The following is a 6,095-nucleotide window of genomic DNA, read 5'->3' as shown; positions in this document are numbered from 1 at the left end:
GAAACCCAAGGAGGGGTCGCTATGAGTCGGGGCCAACTCGACGGCACATAACAACAACAACAACAACATAACTGTTTCTGGTGAGAGATGATGGGATTGTAATAGAAGTTTAGTTTTCTTTAGTTCCCTGAATGTTATTTTTTTTTATTAAAAATAAATATGCAAAGGAAATGCTCAAAAAACAAAAAGATGGGGACATGTCAAGGGACCCAGGAGCCAGCCTGAAAGCTCACGGTAGCCAAAGGAGCAAGGATTTGAGCAAAAAAAATCAAACATGTTAGATTATTACCCAAAGTATAAAATAAATGTCCCTGAGTTGATACTGATATAAATAAATGAATAAAGAAACTGTCAAAGAAGAGGCTAATCTTCCTTACAGAAGAATTCTGAATAATTGATGTAGGTAACCCCTCGCTGCTTCAGTAGGTGGAACTTAATCCCCTCCCCACTTAAGAGTAGGCTGCACTTGGTAACTTGCTTCCCAAGAACAGGGTATGGAAAAGGGAAAATAGGAACTTAGTGGGAAAACATGGTAAGTACTACCTTGGCCAGGTGATCAAGATTAACATCAGTCATAGGTCATATTAACAGCATGGACCTCTGAGATGGGATGAGACGGGCACTTGACCTCTGTGGTAGTATTGTGTGGTTCCCCAAAACCCATAAACCCCATCTAATCAAGACAAAAACACCAGACGATCCCACACGGAAAGACAATCTACAGATAACTAGCCAGTACTCCTGAAAGCTATTGGGATCATGAAAAATAACAGAAGACAGAAACTGACAGATGTGACGACGAAATGCAGTATGGTTTCCTGGATGGGATCTTGGAACAGAGAAAAGAGTTAGTAGAAAAGCAAACTCTGGATATGATTCAGAGTTTTGTCAACGGTAATGAGCCGATGTTGGTTTTTTGTGACATGTACAGTCTTGGTAATGTAAGACTGTAACGACAGGGGAAACTGAGTGAGGACTGTACCGGAACTCTCTGTTCTGGCTTGGCACTCTTTCTGTAAACCTAACAGTATTCTAAAGGAAGAAGATCATAGAAATAAATATGCAAGTAATGACCTGGAATGCCAACTAATGAGAGAAATTCATTAGGGAGTGAGTAACTGGCGTGGCGTAGTGCCTAGGGCATTTGACTGCTAACCAGAAGGCTGGTGGTTCAATCCCACCAGCCACTCCTTGGAGGGAAGGTTGGGTAATCTACTTCCTGTAGACATACTGCCTTGGAAACCCAAGGAGGGGTCGCTATGAGTTGGATCCTACGGGACGGCAGCGAGTTTGGTTTGATTTTTGGAGCCCTTCTTAGCGTTGGTATTCATTTAAACAGCACCACTAGGTGGCGGTGAGCCCTCACAGTATGTTGCAACCAGGCCAGGGCAGGAATTATTGAACGTGACTTCACACTGGCCCCTTACCAGACTGGAAAATTTCTCAAGCTTGTATGTGGAAAAATAGGTACTCAATCTAGGATACCGACTTCCTCTGTAGGTTCATGACACTACTAGATCTTCTTACTTGCATGAGTGTGCAATCAGCTAGTCAGAGAGGCCTGGCCCTGGTGAATGCACCAATCCCGGTCTATTCAGGTGGGAATATCTGTAGTGATTTCACACTTCACTTCCAGCCAGAGCTTCTCACAAGGTTGGAAACCAGATGGTTTTAAACCTCAACTTCAGAAAGCCGCTTATTGGAAAGAGAATGAAATTTAGGTCCAAAGACTCCTTAGCTGTCTTGGATTTCCCATGCGTTCTGCCTCTGCCACCAGCCAGCTTAACTCTGCCTTCACAGGTGTTAGTTTTCTATGTCTACAGGGCTTGCCATGTAAACTGGGCCCATGTATTAAATAATCCAGTGTAAAGTAGGGCTGTAAGGCTGTTATCACCACCCTGAGAGGTGGGTTGGAAGTCAGGAGACTGGGGTCTAAAATGATAGAATTTTGTAGATAAGGAAAAGAAGGCTTAGCAAAGATGGGTGTCTTGCTCAAGGGTGGCAGAGCTCAAACTTGAACCCAAATCTGAGCCTGTCTCCAGCCCATTCTGTGACCTGAGGTAAGTTACTTCATTTCCCTTGGCCCTCAAATTACTTACCTGCAAAATCCCTTTAGCTCTCAAACCCTGTGACTTAAAGGATTCTTCTGTTGTTAGGTGCTGTCGAGTCAGCTCCAACTCAGAGTGACCGTATGCGCGACAGAACGAAACACTGCCCTGTCCTGCACCAGCCTCACAGTCCTTGCTATACCTGAGCCCATCATGGCAGCCACTGTGTCAATCCATCTCATCAAGGGCCTTCCCTTTTTCTGCTGACCCTCCACCTTACTGCATGGTATCCTTCTCCAGGGAGTGGTCCCTTCTGATGACATGACCAAAGTAGTTGAGACGATGCCTGGCCATTCTCACTTCCAAGGAGCTTTCCAGCTGCACTTCTTCCAGGACAGAGTTGTTAGTTCTTCTGGAAGTCAATGGTACTTTCAGTATTCTTCGCCAACACCAACTCAAAAGCGTCAACTCTTCTTCAGTCTTCCTTATTCAGTGTCCAGCTTTCACATGCATATGAGGCTACTGAAAGTACCACGGCTGGGGTTAGGCTCACCTTTGTCTTCAAGAGACACCTTTGCTCTTCAGCACTTTAAAGAGGTCTTTTTGCAGCAGATTTGCCCAGTACAATATTCCATCTAATGTCTTGGCTGCTGCTTCCATTGGTGTTGATTGTGGAACAAAGTAATATGAAGTCTTTCTTTAACAGCTTCAGTCTTTTCTCCATTTATCATGCTGCTTATAGGTCCAGTTGTGAGGATTTTTGTTTTCCTTATGTTGAAGTGTAATCCATACTGCAGACTGTATTCTTAAATCTTCATCAGTAAGTGCTTCAAGTCTTCCTCACTTTCAGTAAGCAAAGTTGTGTCGTCAGCGTATTGCAGGTTGTTAATGAGTCTTCCTCCAACCCCAATGCTGCATTCTTCCTCATATAGTCCACCTTCTCAGATTATTTGCTCATCATACAGATTGAATAAGTGTGGTGAAATGATACAACCCCGATGCACTCCCTTCCTGATTTTAAAATGTGCAGTATCCCCTTGTTCTGTTCAAACAACAGCCTCCTGGTCTATGTATAGGTTCCTCATGAGCACAATTAAGTGTTCTAGAATTCCCATTTTTCTCAATGTTATCCATAATTTGTTATGATCCACACAGTCAAATGCTTTTGCATAGTCAATAAAATGCAAGTAAACATCTTTCTGGTACTCTTTGCTTTCAGCTAAGATCCATCTGACATCAGCAATGATATCCCTCGTTCCATGTCTTCTTCTGAGTCCAACTTGCATTTCTGGAAGTTCTCTGTCAATATACTGCTGTAACCATTTTTCAGTTATCTTCATCAAAATTTTACTTGTGTGTGATATTAATGATATTGTTCAATAATTTCCACATTCTGTGAGATCACCTTTCTTTGGAATGGGTGCAAATGTGGATCTCTTCCAGTCAGTTGGCCAGGTAGCTGTCTTCCAAATCTCTTGGCATAAACAAGTAATGCCTCCAGTGCAACATCCATTTGTTGAAACATCTCAATGGGTATTCTGTCAATTCCTGGAGCCTTCAGTGCAGCTTTGACTTCTTCCTTCAATACCATTGGTTCTTGATCATATGCCACCTCCTAAAATAGATGAATAGCAATCTTTTTTTTTTTTTTTTTGGTACAGTGACTGTGTGTTCCTTTCATCTTCTTTTGATGCTTTCTGTATCATTCAATATTTTACCCATAGAATCTTTCAATATTGCAAATCGAAGCTTGAAGTTTTTTTTCGGTTCTTTCAGCTTGAGAAATGTCGAGCATGTTCTTCCTTTTGGTTTTCTAACTCCAGGTCTTTGCACATTTCATTATAATAATTGACTTTGTCTTCTCGAGCTGCTCTTTGAAATCTTCTGTTCAGCTTTTATCTTGTCATTTCTTCCATTTGCTTTAGCTACTCTCCATTCAAGAGCAAGTTTCAGAGTCTCTTCTGACATCCATTTTGATCTTTTCTTCCTTTCCTGTCTTTTGAATGACCTTTTGCTTTCTTCATGGATGATGTTCTTGATGTCATCCCACAATTCCTCTGGTTTTTGGTCAGTGGTGGTCAGTGTATCAAACCTATTCTTCATATGGTCTTTAAATTCAGATGGGTTATGATCAAGGTCATATTTTGGCTCTTGTGGACTTGTTTTAATTGTCTTCAACTTCAATTTGAACTTGTATATGAGCAGTTGATGGTCTCTTCCACAGTCAGCTCCTGGCCTTGTTTTGGCTGAAGATACTGAGCTTCTCCATGTCCTGTTTCCACAGATAGTAGTCAGTCTGATTCCTATGTACTCCATTTGGTGAAGTCCACATGTACAGCAGCTGTTTATGCTGCTGAAAAAAGGTATTTTGCAATGAATAAGTCATTGATCTTGCAAAATTCTATCATGCAATCTCCAGCATCATTTCTATCACCAAGGCTATATATTCCAACTACTGGTGATTTTTCTTTGTTTCCAGCTTTCACATTCCCATCACCAGTAATAGTCAATCAACACATCTTGGTTGCATGTTTGGTCAATTTCAGACTGCAGAAGTTGGTGGAAAAAAATCTTCAGTTTTCTCATCTTTGGCTTTAGTGGTTGGTGCATAAATGTGAATAATCGTAGTATTAACTGGTCTTCCCTGTAGGTATATGGATATTATCCTATCACTGACAACATTGTACTTCAGGATAGATCTTGAAACAGTCTTTGTGAGGATGAATGCCACACCATTTCTCTTCAATTTGTCATTCCCGGCATAGTCGATCATATGGTTGTCTGATTCAAAATGGCCAAAACTGGTCCATTCCAGCTCACTAATGCCTAGGCTATCGATCTTTATGCTTTCCATTTCTTTTTTGACAACTTCCAATTTTCCTAGATTCATACTTTGTACATTCCATGTTCCAATTATTAATGGATGTTTGCAGCTGTTTCTTCTCATTTTGAGTTGTGCCACATCAGCAAATGGAGGTCCTGAAAGCTTTACTCCATCCATGTCATTAAGGTCGCCTCTACTTTGAGAAGGCAGCTCTTCTCCAGTCGTCTTTTGGTTGCCTTCTGCCCTGAGGGGCTCATCTTCTGGCACTGTATCGGACAGTGTTTCTGGGCTAATGTGTTCCCGGATATTGTCAAGATGTCTTTGGATGCTTGTGCTTTGTAATTTCCCAAATAGAGTCTGTGCTACCCTTGCCATCACGGTGTATTCTGTCCCCACATTAGCCCCCATAGTGTTTCACACTTGGAAGATAATATTTGTTAAGTTGTTAGGAATGCTCTAATGTGTAGTAATCGTTGCTTTTAGCTGCTGTGGAGTCGGCCTTCAGCTCATGTGACCCCATATGTTACAGAGTGGAACTGCTCCATAGGGTTTTCTAGGCTGTCATCTTTACAGAAGCAGTTCACCAGGGAGGCATTGCATGGGCTTGAACTGCCAACCTTTAGGTGAGCAGCTGATCGCAAATGGCTTGAACCACCTAGACACCCTATATATAATAATAATGGCTACAATTTGTTCAACTCATCCTGTGTGCCAGACATGGCACTAAACGCTTTACATATGTTAGTTACCTCATTTAACTCTGACTGCAACTTTTGTGGAAGTAGTACTATCCCCTCATTTCAAATAAGGAAATAGACAGTTGACTAGGTGAGGTGGCTGGCCCAGAGTCACACAACTAGAAAACTACAAAGATCTGTCTGGTTCTAGAGCCAGTACCCTTCCTACCGTTCCAGATGGACTCCAAGAATATCTTGGTTCTGAACCAAAGTGACAGTCACTTCAAGAGTAAACATGAATAAATGACTCTAAGCACTGGTGAGCCCATTTCTCTTGTATAACCCGAACCCCTATCCATCACCACTCCCCACAGTCTGGCTCCAAAAGAACCAAAAACCAAACAAACAAAAAGTAGCTATGCTGTAGAAGACATAGCACTGTTAGCTGCCATCCAGCAGCCATCAACTCTTAGTTACGCCTTTGTAACTAACCGGATGTGTTCACCCACTGTACAGAACCATGACTTTCAGGAGCAGCTCAGCCCC

This window comes from Orycteropus afer, unplaced genomic scaffold (assembly GCF_000298275.1).
Source record: "Orycteropus afer afer isolate SDZICR_OR568_19922 unplaced genomic scaffold, OryAfe1.0 scaffold00127, whole genome shotgun sequence".
NCBI lineage: Eukaryota > Metazoa > Chordata > Mammalia > Tubulidentata > Orycteropodidae > Orycteropus > Orycteropus afer.
The sequence above is the reverse complement of the archived record's forward strand: the minus strand, read 5'-3'. Positions refer to the sequence as shown.